Source organism: Chiloscyllium punctatum, chromosome 38 (genome assembly GCF_047496795.1).
Source record: "Chiloscyllium punctatum isolate Juve2018m chromosome 38, sChiPun1.3, whole genome shotgun sequence".
Lineage (NCBI taxonomy): Eukaryota > Metazoa > Chordata > Chondrichthyes > Orectolobiformes > Hemiscylliidae > Chiloscyllium > Chiloscyllium punctatum.
Window position 1 is genome coordinate 59,587,603 of NC_092776.1, and position 17,258 is coordinate 59,604,860.

General features: G+C 41.5%; 1 protein-coding gene across 5 annotated transcripts in view; it reads left to right on the forward strand.

Moving 5' to 3' along the window:
* Positions 1–17,258, forward strand: part of mypn (myopalladin) — a 304,790-nt gene that overhangs the window by 16,437 nt on the left and 271,095 nt on the right. The gene's annotated exons all lie outside the window — the stretch shown is intronic.

The window sequence follows — 17,258 nt, forward strand, 5'->3', positions numbered from 1 at the left end:
TCATGTCCCCTCTAACTCCCTTGCTGTAAGGGAAATAACCTCAGTCTGTCCAATTTCTCATCATAACTAAAGCTCTCCAGACTAGGTAACATCCTGTTAAGTCTCTTCTACACCCTTTCCAGTGCTGTCACATCCTTCATGCAATGTGGGTTATAGAACTTCATGCAATACTCTAGCTGCGGCCAAATCAACATTTTATACAGTTCAAGTGTAATCTCCCTGCTCTTAAACACTAAGCTTTGACTAATAAAGGCAAGTATACCATATGCCCTTCTTAACTTGTCCTGCTACCTTTTAAGGAACTGGTGTACATGCACACCCAAGTCCCTTCAATCCTCGGTGCTTCCCAGGATCCTATCATTCTTCATGTATTCCCTTCTCTTATTTATCTTGCCCAAATCCATCACCTCACATTTATCCAGATTGAGTTCATTTCCCAATGATCAGTCTGTATACATTCTTGTAGTCCAAGGCTATCCTACTCGCTATTTATTACCCCATCAATCTTTGTATTATTTGTGAACTTGTGAACTAGAAGGATGAGCCCTTCCACATTCAAGTCTTAATCATTTATATAAACCACAAACAGTAAGGGTCCCAGTACTGCTCTCTGTGGGCTCCTGCGGGACACAGGTTTTCAGTTAGAAAGATGCCCCTCAACCATCACCCTCTGCTTCCTGCCACTCAGCCGATTGTGGATATAATTTGCAAAATTTCCCTGGATCCCATAGGTCTTATCTTTGCTGTCAGTCTCCCATGCAGAACGTTCACAAAAGCATTGCTGAAGTCCAAGTAGGATACGCCAACAGCATTTACTTCATTGACACACCTGGTCACCTCTTAGTAAAATTCAATCTAGCTGATCAGTCATGATCCCTCCTTAACAAAACCATGCTCTTGATTAATCCCTGCCCTCTCCAAATGCAGATGAATTCTGTCGCTCAGAATTGCTACCAATAGTTTACCCACCACTGAGGTTTGTATATTGAATTTAGCAACTTGAAAAACTGACCGCATAATGCCTGTTCTCAATTTTTTTTTCTTTCATTCCCTCTGCGCAGCCATGTCATGGTTGTGTCTTGTTCACTTTGCATTTAGTAGCAAGGACCAATGATATCCCTTTCCAATCTTAATTTCTGCCCTTTTTCTTTTACATCTTTTTATTCTTCTTCCACCATACAACCCTTCTGTATTTTGTACTTCTATATATCTGCCTTCTCAGCTGAAACAACAAATGCTGGAAATCACAGCGGGTCAGACGGTATCCATGGAGAGAGCACAAGCTAACATTTCAAGTCTAGATGATTCTTGAGCAGAGCTGAATTGAAATGTGGAGGGGTCAGCATTTATGCCTTTCGGTCCTCCTTCATCTCTGTTAAATGTGTCAAAAGTTAATTATATTACTTTACAGTTCTGACTGAGTCATAGCAAACTTGAAACATTAATTCTGTTTGTCTCCATTGAAGCTGCTAGATCCCCTGAATTTCTCCAGCATTCTGTGTTTGCTTCTTTATTGCCATGCCAACAAAATATTTTGTAACAAGTTTATTGATAGAATATTTTTTCTTTCTTCTTGACCTGTCTGTTTTGTTTTTTGACCTCTCAGCTATTTGTACCTCTTTGGTTGTTATCTCCTTTCTTTGTGCCGAATGTATGCTTTTTTTAATACTCAGTTGTTTCCTACTATTTTTGTTTAAGGATGGAATTTACTCATGTTTAGTTTGATCCATCCTTTTAGTAGAATGTACATTTTCCTGTTGAACACTGATTTAACGTTTTCCCCTTGTTCTACATTTTTGTTTGTCAACATCAGAGAACATAGAACATTCCAACGCAGTACAGGCCCTACAGCCCTCAATGTTGCGCCAACCCGAAGAACCCATCTGAAGCCTATCTAACCTACGCTATTCCATTCTCATCTATATGCCTATCCAATGACCATTTAAATGCCCTTAAAGTTGGCGAGACTACTACTGTTGCCGACTGTGCATTCCATGCCCCTACTACTCTCAGTAAAGAAACTACCACTGATATCTGTCCTATATCCATCACCCCTCAATTTAAAGCTATGTCTCCTTATGCTAGCCATCACCATCCAAGGAAAAAGGCTCTCACTGTCCACACTATCTAACCCTCTGATTATCTTACATGTCTCAATTAAGTCACCTCACAACCTTCTTCTCTCTAATAGCCTCAAGTCCCTCAGCCTTTCCTCATAAGACATTCTCTCCATACCAGGCAACATCTTAGTAAGTCACCTCTGAATCCTTCCGAAAGCTTCCGCATCCTTCCTATAATGTGGTGACCAGAACTGTATGCAGTACGCCAAATGTGACCGCACCAGAGTTTTGTACGGCTGCAGCGTGATCTCAGGGTTCCGAAACTCAATCCCTCTACCAATACCAATCCCTCTACCAAACCATATGCCTTCTTAACAATCCTATCACCTGGTTGGCAACTTTCAAGGATCTATGTACCTGAACACCAAGATCTCTCTGCTCATCTACACTACCAAGAATCTTACCATTCGCTTAGTACTCTGTTACTCCTTCCAAAGTGAATCACCTCACACTTGTCCGCGTTAAACTCCATTTGCCACCTCTCAGCCCAGCTCTGCAGCTTATCTATGTCCCTCTGTAACCTACAACATCATTGTCACTATCCACAACTCTACCGACCTTCGTGTCATCTGCAAATTTACTAATCCATCCTTCTATGCCCTCATCCAGGTCACTTATAAAAATGACAAACAACAGTCGACCCAAAACAGATCCTTGCAGTACCCCACTAGTAACTGAACTCTAGAATTAATATTTTCCATCAAGCACCACCCTCTATCATCTTTCAAGTAGTCAAATTCTGATCCAAACCACTAAATCTCTCACCCCCAGTCCCATGCCTCCGTATTTTGTGCAATAGCCTAAATGGGGAACCTTCTCAAACGTCTAACTGAAATCCACATACACCACATCAACCGCTTTACCTTCATCCACCTGTTTGGTCACCCGTGTCAAAGAACTCAACAAGGTTTGTGAGGCACAACCTACTCTTCACAAATACATGTTGACTATCCCTAATCAACTTCTCTTAGATGATTATAAATCCTATCTCTTAAAACCTTTCCAATGCTTTACCCACAACTGAACAAAGGCTCACAGGTCTATAATTTCCAGGGTTGTCCCGACTCCACTTCTTAAACAAGGGAACACCATTTGCTACCCTCCAGTCTTCTGGCACTATTCCTGTAGACAATGAGGACATAAAGATCAAAGCCAAAGGCTCAGCAATCTCCTCTCTGGCTTCCCAGAGAATCCTAAGATAAATCCCATCCGGCCCAGGGGACTTATCTATTTTTACACTTTCCAGAATTGCTAACACCACCTCCTTATGGACCTCAATCCCATCTCGTCTAGTAGTCTGTATCTCAGTATAGTCCTCGACCACGTTTTTTTTCCAGTGTGAATACTGACAAAAAGTATTCATTTCGTGCTTCTGCTATCTCCTCTGACTCAACGTGTTGTTTATTTTATTTCCCTACATTCTGTCTTGAACACCTCAAAATCAGTTTTCATCCAAGCTGTTAATTGCTTCTTGTCATATGTGTATCCATAGCTGTCATTATTTTAAACCCTAAATATGATTGCAGCAGTGCGGTTGACTCCTAACTGTCCTTGCATGCTTGGCCATTTCAAGGGCAAGTAGAGATGGGCAACAAATGCTGGCATTGTCAGCAACACCAATATCCAAAGAAATAATAACTTTTTTTTCTGTTGATATTTCCCTCTTTTATTAACGCCTTGATTAATCTATATTTCTGGTCAATTAATTTACACATTCTACTATATAGAAAGGTAGCCATGAAGTGGAGGTGCTGATGTTGGACTGGGACAGATGAATTCAAACCTCGCACAGCAGCAGGTTATAGACCAATAGGTTTATTTGAAATTACAGGCTTTCGGAAGACTGCACTTTCATCAGGCGAAGTCACTACACACTTGACAAAGGAACAGCGCTTCAAAAACTTGTGATTTCAAATAAACCTGTTGGTCTATAACCCACTACTGTGTGACTTCTGATCTTGTATAGAAAGACACCAAAAACCGATATCAGTGTTTGCCACTGGAAGGTAGTGAGGGACATCTCATAAAATGGGGTGAAACTGTGTTTGGTGAATGCCACACCACTTTAATGATGAATCCCAAATAATTCTGGGGCATGAACGGTCCAGAACAGCTTTTCTTCCAGGAAGCTAATTTTCGTGCCTAAGTGCTTTATCCCACTGCTGCTGGTATCCATAAGTCATGAAAGGCACAAGAGAAATGTAGAAAACCTGGAAACTGCGGCTGCTGGAAATCAGAAACAAGAACAAAAATTGCTGGAGAAACTCAGCAGGTCTGGCAACATCTGTGGAGCGAAATCAGAGTTAATGTTTTGAACTGTCACAAGAAAGGTCACTGGACCTGAAACATTAAGTCTGATTACTCTCCACAGATACTGCCAGATCTGCTGGGTTTTTCTAACAACTTCTGTAGAAATGCAAATTCTTTTCTGTGAATATTTTCAGGAATAGATTCATTCCTGACCGTTAGCGTTGAGGATGACCACAAGTTTTTCTTGCAGTTGGTTCTTTCACCATTTTGCAGATATTTTCTTCAGGGATTGACAAGCTTGATCAACTAAAACTACTGATCCACCCCTGGTGTTCAGCATCAAAGTCCACTGCTTAGGATGTGTTCCATGTCCTTGTTTTAATTGATTTTTTTTTTTGCAATTGTTACTCAATATACAGTTACTGTTATGAATACTGTTATGATCCTAGCTGCTGAAAATACTGGAGACGTCGGATCCTAGAGTGAAATCAGGCTTGTAAGTTGGTTTATTTTTCTGAAATTGGCTCCCAGTGAACATATTCACATGTAGCTGCCAATGCTCTTTACAAAAAAAAAGCACAATTCTATTACATGGGAGAAAAATACAAAGCTATTCACAACTGTCTGTTTAGCTGTTTGTTTATTTTAAAACCTTTCTAAACAAAGTTTCAGTAAAACTAAACAAGGAACTACAGATGCTGGCAATCTGAAATAAAAGCATAAATTGCTAGAGAAACTCAGCAGGTTTGACAGCATCTGTGGGGGAGAAATCAGAGTTAACTTGTAAAATCTGGTGACTCTTCATCAGAACAGTGTTTCCCCAGAAACATGCTTATCTCTCAGTTTTAATGATCTTTGACCTCGAGCTTAGCTTGGTCAGGCTGTTGCCACCTTTGTCATCCAATCAACCGTATGATATTTAAACAGCACAATTCTGTGATGGAGCGCACTTTGTTTAGCTGATAAGTCATCACATTACACATGTGATGTCCTGGTCTATTTAAACAGAACTTCAGCCAGGCACCACGTCACCAGTTCAATTTATCATCCCATTGAGTTCTAAACACACATTCCTTCAGACACAGAAACGTTAAGAGCTTTCTATTGGTTAGGTCATCATCTGATTGATCAACTTATCAATAAAGCAGCCTTCATATGATTTTTCTTTCCTCATTTTGGCCAACACAGCAAATTTAGGGCTTCTGCCTACACAGTCCACCTTTTACATCTTGTAGAGCCATCTTAGGGGTCTTAAGGATTTAATGAAATGTAAGCATATTCATTCTCCCTTGACAATCCTTGCCTCAAGATCTCCGATATTCTCTTGTCATTGTTTCCAACTTAAGGCACATCATGCATACCATGGCAGAACCAACATGAGTAGCACAACATATTGGATTACCATGGGACATGATACATACCTGGAGTGGACGTGTACATTCAATTCTCAAACCCAAAGATTGTCCTTAATATCTTTGACCTCCCTCTAAACCTAGTAATTTTATTGCTGCAAGATACAGTTTAACTTCTGTAACCATCTTAACACTTTTTTTCATTTCCCAGGTTAGGTCTTTGGGTGGTGGAAATACAGGATACAAAAACTGTAAATTTATTATTTGAGGTCCTTTTTAAGGACATCATAGATATCTCTATGTTCTTGCCTATTGATGTCCACTAAATCCATTTGACCCACCTAAGGAGGGTAGAATGATGTCAAACACACCATGTAGTTATTATGAAGGGTACACTGGGTATTTCCATAGAGGAATAATGCCTCCTTAATTTTTACACAAACCTTTTTTTTCTTCCCATGCAGGTCTCCCCCATATTCACTGAAGTTGCTGACATAGTACAATTGCCAGAAGCATTACAACCATTAGTGCTTCCTTTAAGGTTGTACATGAGGTGGGGGCAAACAACAGTCACTTTCCCTATTCCACATTCAAAGGTCCATTAGGGTGGACCCTGAAATCACCTCCCATGATGGTACAGCATAGAGGAAGATGTTATAGATTACATGATGTCCCCCTTGTATGACTCCAATGTTTTCTACCTGCTAGAAATGTTTTGAATTTCTCTTCTCCCATAACTGTGCAAGTGGCTAACACTACTCCTGTCAACATGGTACATTTAACCACACAATCAGCATTGGCTGCATGTTCATCCCCTGAGTCAGCAACTGGTCAAATTTGTTGATTCAAGTGTTAATTCTTGAGCTGGTCAGTGATCCAGAAAGGAACTTCCCACTGATGTATCTGTCACACATTTTCCTGAGTCAAATCTATATCAACTACCACTGAGCAGTTGTCATTTTGTGCCAACAACTCTCTGTGCTACCAGTGGGCCTTGAGTATTAATAGTTATGTGCTGTTCCAGGATAGGGATGAACATCTGGACACTTTTTCAAACAGATTCTGTGTTCTGCCATCCCTTTAAGTCAATCTGTTGGTGTTAATGGTGTGTCCAGCTTAACTGGGAAGTAAGGGTCTTGGCCTTTTTGTCTCAGATTAGCCAAATCAATGGAGTTAATCACCCCTATGTCTGCATTAAACCCAATCATCCGATCATTAACCAAATCCCTTTCTTGTCATTTTTTAACTTTCCTCTTATTTAGTCTCAATATTGACATCTGTTCTGTAGGCCAGATCCCTTTCAGAACTGTGACCTATGATCCCTGCAGACAAGTCTCTTGCTTAGTTACTATTCCAGTTTGTTCCTTAACTAAAAATCAGTCCAATTGGAGGGTTGGGTATATATGGAGGACATCGGACTGAGTCACTGACCGTCACCACAAGTTCAACACAGTAGAGGTGAGGATAGGCTGCAGCAGATCCCCACTGATGAACGCTGCCCAGATTCCAGAATTTTCCATTGCGCCACCTCTGCATGGTGCTCAGCCTCTGTTTATCTGCTGTATGCCAATTGTTTTGGCTTCACAAATCACAAAAAAAAAGCAATTGATCTCTGACTCCAATTCAGTGAGAACAGAGGGATTGGTCACAATGCTAGAAGTCAAATGGAAACCATGAATTCTGGGAAACCAAGCACAACTATCCATTGAACCTCACATCAGACACAAATTGTCCTCTTTTTCTTTTCCTAAAATCGACACAAACTGATTGTTTCAACACACTCCATCGGTAGATCAAAATATTACTGTTATATTGGATTCACTTGTTTGAACATGTTTGTCCCCACAACAGTGTTGACCATGGTTACAATCATGATCTTCTGACAGTTTATACTCTCTCAAAAAACACTAAGGCCTCTCAGCATAAGCCTTGCCATGATGGTTAAACATAAAAATAATGCTAATAGATTCCAAGTTCACAGAACTGCAGATGGGGTCTTTGTCCCTGGACATACCTTTGGGTGAGAATATAATTGTAGAAACCCCATCCCTCTTGTTCTGTGGGGGTTTGTCCTTCTCATTCCACATCATTCAGCCCTATCTGGGAATCAGCTTCCTATTGGGTGAGCAGCCAGCTACCTTTCCTGTGTTTGAGTCAGTACAGGCACTGTTTTCATTTAACGTGCTCGGCTGTTGGTCAGCATACATCATGCAACTATCCATGTTCACAATACTGTATAGACTCCTCTACAAGGTTCAAACACTTCCACCCTTGCATTGCTCTGTGCCATCACTGGATTTCCCCAATAATTTATTTTGTTGGTGTACCTTTCCAGTTTTACAGGCTTTTCAATTGCTCTTCTCTCAGGTCACAAGTGAGTTTATGTTAGTTCACCTCTTGTGTCTGCTGTCCAACAGTTTTTGTATTAGGAGGTGGATTGGTGGTCCACATAAACCTGCCTGTTACTAACTCATGGGGTGAGTATCCTGTCCCCTTAGATTTGTTCCCCATATATTCGTGAGGATTGGGGTAACACCTCATAGAATAATAAAATTTGACTGTAGAGAAGAGACCCTTCCACCCATCAAGTATGTATCCCCAGAAAATACATTACTACATACACTAGTTCCACTTTCTTGCACTAGCCCAATACAGCCTTTAATATTACGATACTTTGTGTTCATCCAAGTACTTTTTAAAAAGTTGAGAGATTCCCTGTCTCAACTACCCTTCCAGGCTGTGCATTCCAGACATCCACCACCCTCTGGATGAAATTATTTTTCCTGACATCCCCTGCAAACCTTCTGCCATTCACTTTAAAACCACCCCGGTTTTGACCCTTATGATGGAGAACAACTGCTTTCCATCGAGCCTGTCCACCCCCTCATAATCTCAATAAGCCCCTCTAAATTCTGTCCCCCCTCAACCTTCACTGCTCCTAGGAGAACAACCGGACCTCATCCCATTTTTGGTAGGCTCATGAGTTCTATTACACAGAGCCATTTTAATGGTCCTGCAAATGCACTCCATGATTCCCGGAAATTGCCAATGGTAAGAAACATGTTAATTATCCTGTACTGTCAGGTGATTTGTATCACCTATCCCATAAAATTACATCCCTGATCCACTTCTACTTCATCAGGCAAACCCAACCTCTCAACCCTCCTAAAGGAAGTATTTCTTACCATCCACATAGCTGCAGTTAACCTTCAGAAGAAAGTCTTCAGCCACTTCTTTCCTCCCACAATCCAAAGATGTGCAAGTCAGGTGAATTGGCTATGCTAAATTGCCCATAATGTTAGGTGCATTAGTCAGGGGCAAATATAGGGTAAGGAAATGGGTCTGGGTGGGTTAGTCTTCCGAGGGTTGGTGTGGACTTGTTGGGCCAAAGGGCCTGTTTCCATACTGTAAGGAATTTAATCTAACTTCTTGAAGTGAAAGTTTCAGTGTTGGACTGGGGTGGACAAGGTCAGAAGTCACATGACACCAGGTTATAGTCCAACAGGTTTATTTGAAATCACAAGCTTTCAGAGCACTGTCTCTTTGTCAAGTGAAGCGACTTCCTGCTGTCCCACACTTGACCTCGATGGGCCAATTGCGTTACCTCCAGTCAGTAAATCTCTTCATTTTCCAGAACTTGTTTTTAAGTGCTGCATTGGTAACTTTGCTCAAAGTTTCTTCATGGCAGACCTTTCCAAGTCTGAAAAACGTGGACAATGGTGAGAAAGTTTGGAAATTGTGACGATGGAAAAATAAGATACTTGGTATGAGAAAAAGTCTGATTTTCCCCTTAAAGTTTCAATGTTGATAAAAACTTCATTAGTAACTGATAAGGACCCCATTTCCATACCTTTGCATTTCATTACTAGCTAGGCTACCTAATTTCTATGAAGGTTGCTATTTTCCCAGGTACCATTGAAATATAAGCTGGCATCAATTATTAGAGTTGAAGAATGGGGTGCTGGAAAAGCACGGCAGGTCAGGCAGCATCTGAGGAGCAGAAGAATTGTCATTTTGGGCATAAGCCCTTCAGCACTGACCTGCTGTGTTTTCCAGCCACCACAGTCTTGATCTGATCAAAGGTGCATATGTAGTCTGCACCTTCTCCTAGTTGGCACCGTTATTAACTTAAATCAAACTGATTTAACTGGTGGCTTCAGCTCACTGGTGCTTTTTCTGGCTAATTTCTCAGGGCATGCTCAATGAGCACTGACTGCCTGAACCCTATTTCTTATGGAAACTATTATCAGCTAAACACCAGTCTTATGACACTATGGCATATCTTAGACTAATTTATAATATGGCTTAGCATTTCTAAACTGCATTTTGGAATTTAACCAACACTATATATTGCTATGCTGCTGCCAGGCTACTTTGTGTGCAGAGACACAAGAATTCATGCATCAGAACAGCATGCAACTCAGATTTTAATTTGTTTTCTTAGTGCTTACCTGGATGCTGTCAGAATCTCTGCCTTGCTATTTTGTGGATTGCTGCTTCATTCAAAATGTACAGGCTCACAGATAATCTCTCTTGTTTTATCTTTTAGCATAGAGAAAGCCAGATAGTTGTGAGCACTGATCAGTCAAGGAGACAGAGAAGTTGGTGCGCAGCACAGTGCTACATTAATGTCACACCTACAACTTACACCGGCAGCTTACACAGCAAACACCCTCAATGTAGTTCAAGCAAATGGCTAAGCCTGAAAGTCTAAAGCTAGTGGTCCTTAGTCTGGTCAGGGCATGCTACCACAGTCAGTCAAGGGCATCATCCAACCTCCGTCCAAGGTCATAGAGTCATACAACGTGGAAACAGATCCTGAAATCCAACTTGTCCATGCTGCCCGTTTTCCAAACGAAACTAGTCCCATTTACCTGCATTTGGCTCATATTTCTAAACATTTCCAATTCATGTACTGGTCCAAATGTTTTTTAAATGTTGTAATTGTATCCACCTCCATCACTTCCTCTGGCAGCTCATTCCAAGTATGACCCACCCTCTGTGTGAAAATGTTGCCCTTATAAATCTTTTCCCCTCTCCCCTTAAATCTATGCTCTCTAGTTTTGAACTCCCCTACCCTAGGGAAAAGACCTTTGCTATTCACCTTGTCTATGTCTCATGATTTTATGAACCTCTATAAGGCCAGCACTCAACCCCCTACACTCCAGGGGAAAATAAAGTCCAGCATTTCAAATGATGGACGCATAACTAATGAAATGACCATGAGAGAATTGTGTTAAAAATTTGCGAGGCCTCACAAAGGGAAACCTTTCACAAAAGACTCCAAAACGGATACTGAGCCAAAGTATGAGAATATTCAACCTTGTGTCTTCCAGCCAAGGTTAGCCAAATTCAACTCTGCATTTCTATATTTTTATTCATTCATCTATTAATTTCCTTATTTTGATATGGCTGTTTCCAGCAAGGTCAGCATTTGTTGCCCTTTCCTAATTATCCGGCGACCAGTTAAGAGTCAACCACATTGCTTTGGTCTGGGAGTTGTATGTCAGCCAGACAGGATTCGGAAGGCAATCTCCTTCCCTAAAGGACAGTAGTAAACCTATCTCTCCCTCCCCTTTATAACCAATTCTATTTCCAGTCAGCCCTGAGCATGTCTGAACCAGGAGGCACGAACGTGGTAGACAGAATTCAGTTGGAAAATGCATATCCTACTCTGGAATTCTCAATAACCTACAGCACAGTACATTACATGCTGGATGAAGTCGAACTATTATGTTAAATATGTACATTACCTAACTTGTGGGGTCTGTGGCAACCTTTACTGATGGTATGAATAAAGTGACAAAGTCATTTACCACTATTGTATGGCCCTGCTACCCTGTTTGAAAACTTATTTTTAACCAACTTGTTTGGACAGGTTATAACAGACCTTTAGAGCAAGTAGGTCTTGAATTCAGATAATCTGGCCCAGAAGTAGAGAAATTACCACAAGGAGGCTGAACAAGTGGGCAAACCGAATCATAGAATCCTTAGTGTGGAAGCAGGCCATTCGGTCTACGCTGACCCTCCAAAGAGTGTCCCACCCAAACCACCCCACTAGTCTATCCCCATAACCCTGCATTTCCCCAACCTACACATTCTTGGATGCTGTGGGCAATTCAGCATGGCCAATTTACCTAACCTGCACATCTTTGGACTTTGGGAGGAAACCAGAGCACCTGAAGAAAACCCACACAGACACTGGGAAAATGGCTACGTGAAGTTTGCAGTTACCCAAGGCTGGAATTGAACCCAGGTCCCTGGGGCTGTGTGGTAGTACTGTGAGCTATTTTGCCACCCTGCACAATGAAACATATTCATTTGCAGTGGTTTTGTAGTCCGTAATCTATTATTTAACAATGAGTGTCAATTTTGCGCAATTGACTGGAAAATGGAACTGGAAATACCATATATACTCATGCAAAGGTTAGGTTTTGAAGAGCATTTTAAAGCTGAAATTAGGGAGTTAACTGATACACAAGGTATTGCTTTTGAGGGGATGAAATTCATGCTTAGCAAAGTCAAAAAAAATGGACAAACAAGAGCCAGATTTCTGTATAAAATAATAAACAAAAGGAAAAATAATTATGGTCATCATAAAGGCACTATAGACATGTGGAGACTGTGTTTAAGGAACAGTTGTTGCAAGTGATGAATAAATATGTCCCTCTGAGACAGGCAAGAAGGGGTAAGATAAAGGAACCTTGGGATGACGAGAACGGTGGAGCTTCTCGTCAAAAGGAAGAAGGTAGCTTACATAAGGTGGAGGAAGCTAGGGTCAAGCTCAGCTCTACAAGATTACAGGCAGGCGAGGAAGGAGCTTAAAAATGGACTGAGGAGATCCAGGAGGGGGCACGAGAAAGGCTTGGCAGAATGGATTAGGGAGAACACAAAGGCATTTTACACTTATGTGAGGAATAAGAGAATGGTCAAAGAAAGAGTAGGGCTGACCAGGGATAGCATAGGGAATTTTTGTGTGGAGTCTGAGGAGGTAGGGGAACCCCTAAATGAGTTTTTTGCTTCTGTCTTTACAAAAGAAACGAACTTTGTAGTGAATGAAACCTTTGAAGAGCAGATGTGCATGCTGAAATGGATAGAGATAGAGGAAGCTGATGTGCTGAAAATTTTGTCAAACATTAAGATTGACAAGTCACCAGGCCCGGACCAGATTTGTCCTCTGCTGCTTTAGAAAATGAGAAATGCAATTGCTTTGCCACTTGCGAAGATCTTTTCATCCTCACTCTCCACTGGAGTCGTACCTGAGGACTGGAGAGAGGCAAATGTAATTCCTCCTTCAAGAAAGGAAATATTGAAATTCCTGGCAATTACAAACCAGTAAGTCTCACGTCTGTCGTCTGCAAGGTGTTAGAAAGGACTCTGAAGGATAGGATTTATGACCATCTGAAAGAGCATGGCTTGATTAATTGCAGTCAACATGGCTTTGTGAGGGATAGGTCATGCCTCACAAACCTTATCGAGTTCTTTGAGGATGTGACTAGAAAAGTTGATGAGAGTCGAGCTGTGGATGTGGTGTATATGGACTTCAGCAAGGCATTTGATAAGGTTCCCCATGGTAGGCTCATTCAGAAGATCAGGAGGAATGGGATTCAGGGAACATAGCTGTCTGGATACAGAATTGGCTGGCCAACAGAAGACAGCAAGTGGTAGTAGAAGGAAAATATTCTGCCTGGAAGTCAGTGGTGAGTGGTGTTCTACAGGGCTCTGTCCTTGGGCCTCTACTGTTTGTAATTTTTCTTAATGACTTGGATGAGGGGATTGAAGGATGGGTCAGCAAGTTTGCAGATGACACAAAGATTGGAGGTGTCGTTGACAGTATAGAGGGCTGTTGTAGGCTACAGCGGGACATTGACAGGTGGCAGATGGAGTTCAACCTGGATAAATGAGAGGTGATGCATTTTGGAAGGTCAAATTTGAAAGCTGAGTACAGGATTAAGGATAGGATTCTTGGCAGTGTGGAGGAACAGAGGGATCTTGGTGTGCAGGTACATAGATCCCTTAAAATGGCCACCCAAGTGGACAGGGCTGTTAAGAAAGCATAAAGGTGTTTTGGCTTTCATTAACAGGGGGATTGAGTTTAAGAGTCGTGAGATCTTGTTGCAGCTCTATAAAACTCTGGTTAGACTGCATTTGGAATACTGCGTCCAGCTCTGGTTGCTCTATTATAAGAAAGATGTGGATGCTTTGGAGAGGGTTCAGAGGAGATTTACCAGGATGCTGCCTGGACTGGAGGGTTTATCTTATGAAGAGTGATTGACTGAGCTCGGACTTTTTTCATTGGAGAAAAGGAGGAGGAGAGGGGACCTAATTGAGGTATACCAGATCATGAGAGGCATAGATAGAGTTGATAGCCAGAGACTATTTCCCAGGGCAGAAATGACTAACACGAGGGGGTCATAGTTTTAAGCTGGTTGGAGGAAAGTATAGAGGGGATGTCAGAGGCGGGTTCTTTACACAGAGTTGAGAGAATGGAATGCGTTGCCAGCAGCAGTTGTGGAAGCAAGGTCATTGGGGACATTTAAGAGACTCCTGGACGTGCATATGGTCACAGAAATTTGAGGGTGCATACATGAGAATCAGTGGTCGGCACAACATCGTGGGCTGAAGGGCCTGTTCTGTGCTGTACTGTTCTATGTTCTATTATTGAATATCTATCTACAAAATAATTGTCTCCATTCTGCCTGCTATGGTGGAACAGTACTGTCGTACCATATTCCAGTTCCCAGTACCATAAGGTGCGTGAAGGCCTACGCATACATACAAACATTAATAGGCATACCTGCAGGTGGTCAGGCCATCTACGGAGGGTATTTGTATAACATACAATTCATAAAATATAAACAGAGGAGCAGTAAAAGAAAATTGATTAGTATTTTATTTGGAAAAAACTGCAACACTTTAAAAAAAACTGATTCACAACCAAAACTCTTCTCACCGTATTTCACAAGTATTATGGGATAGCTACTTGAAACAAAAGTTACCAATGCATGTAAAAGTCCATTAGAATCCTTCAAATTCAGTGTCTTTGTCAGTTGCACCACTAAATAATTCATTCCATTCGTCTCGGTCAAGCATATCGTAGTATGGATCATCTTCATCAGCATTCTCAAGGGGATCATCAATTGATTTGTCATCACTTCCATCTGACCATAAATAGTCATCCTCCGTCCCATCTAAAGCATTAGAAATTCCACATTTTTTTGAAGGATTTCACAATAATTTCAGTTGTTTTCATCTCCTTCCAGCACTCAACAATCCATTCACACGGTTGCAAGTAATGGAGAATGCATATTGCCACCCTTTCAAGAAGCTTTTTTCCCCTTTTTGTATTCAAGTGTCCCGTTTCTTCCATATGAAGTCCTGAATAAAGGTTTATTTGATGCTAATATCTAGGGGATGCACCATGCTCGTAAGGGCTCCGGAAATCATTGCAACGTCAGTATTTTTAGTTTGAAGTTCACTGATAACACTTTTTACTCTGTCTGATCTGAACTAATCCTAAACCAGTAAGCTTTTTTCCTTTCTAAGTCCTCCACCTGGCCACATATTCCAGAGCTCCCTAATCGAAGTCTTGCATCCACCTTCCTCCATCCGCCCTTTTTCATGAATGAGGACAGCAATGCCTTTCAGAAATTTCTGTTTGGGCAGAGTTCTCCGCTTAAAAATCACCATTGGCAGATGGAACAAAGCTAAAGCCTTACAACCAAGTACCATAGTGAATCAATTCCTTTCATGGCTGGTAGTCTTAACCAAAACTCCAATCTCGTTCACAGTTCTGTTCCCTGGCATAGCAAAGTTCATTGGGGTTTTGTCCATATTGCTGAGGCATGAGAGCCTCTCCACGTTTTTCCTCCAACTTCTGAATACAAAGTGAAGGAACCCAATTAACTTGCCATTACGTTCTGCTGATGGATGTTGGGCAATCTTGGTTTTCTGTCTAAGCCTTAAATCATACCTTTTCATAAACCTGCTGCACCATCCAACACTGGCTTTGAAATCACTGAATCCATTTTTTTGTGTTTTAGTTTTGGCGTGTATTCTTCTACATAGTGACTTGACAATGCTTCCATTCTGACGACACTGGATTACCCAGCCAGCAATCTCCTTCTCGTTGTAGCCACTTGTTCAGCTTTCCTCGGTTGGCATAGCCTTTAAATGTTTGGCTTTTTTCTTCCAATTTTTTTTTAAGATTAGATTAGATTACTTACAGTGTGGAAACAGGCCCTTTGGCCCAACAAGTCCACACCGCCCCGCTGAAGCGCAACCCACCCATACCCCTACATCTACCCCTTACCTAACACTACGGGCAATTTAGCATGGCCAATTCACCTGCACATCTTTGGACTGTGGGAGGAAACTGGAGCACCCGGAGGAAACCCACACAGACACTGGGAGAATGTGCAAACTCCACACAGTCAGTCGCCTGAGGCGGGAATTGAACCCGGGTCTCTGGTGCTGTGAGACAGCAGTGCTAACCACTGTGCCACTGTGCCGCCCACCTATGCCACCCACAAGTTTTCAGACAAGGTTTTCCTCTGCTCTGCGTAGTTCCTCTGGCGGCTCGTTGAAAATATGTTCTAATGTATTTCAATTTCAAACCAATTTCTACAGGAAAACACATTGAACGACAGAAGCAATCATCCCAACATCCTCAAACAAAGCTGCATTAAAACATTACGTCCCACCTCTCCTCTAACTTCTAAGTAACTGCCATTACTAAGTTTTCACATTACCCCATCCACTGTTTTATTAGTTTGATACTGTTAATATTTTGAATATGTTGAAATTAATTTGGAATTGAAACTGAACAGAATTGAGTGCATTGCTAGTTGTACCCCTGCCTAATTTTACTAACTACTGATATCAGTTTTCTACCTGGCAAGTAAAATGATCCCTTGAGAACTGAAGAGAAAGGTGGAAAACTGCTGTGTGTATATTGTAGAAAACAATATCTTTTTCCCTAGAAGAAAAAACCTCTCACTTTTCCAGCTCGCTCCTAGTGCTGAAGAAGGATCATAGTAAATTTGAAACATGAATTATGTGTTTTCTCTCTGCAAAAGACACCATTTTGTTTTTTTTTAAACCCTTAAAGTCTTTCTGGCTGGAATCTAATATCCTAACCAAAAACTGGCATTTCTCATAACAGCAATATGCCTTCAGCTGTGCATAAGATTTGAATAAATCATACATTGTCACTTAGATGAGCCAGTTATAAGAGTCAGAGAGATGTACAGCATGGACAATAGACAATAGGTGCAGGAGTAGGCCACTCTGCCCTTCGAGCCTGCACCGCCATTCAATATGATCATGGCCTATCTTGTTCCTGCCTTATCTCCATAACCCTTGATTCCACTATCCTGGAGAGCTCTATCCAACTCTTTCTTAAATGAATCCAGAGACTGGGCCTCCACTGCCTTCTGGGGCAGAGCATTCCACACAGCCATGCTGCACTCCCTCAATAGCCAGAATGTCTTTCCTCAAATTTGGAGACCAGAACTGCACACAGTACTCCAGGTGT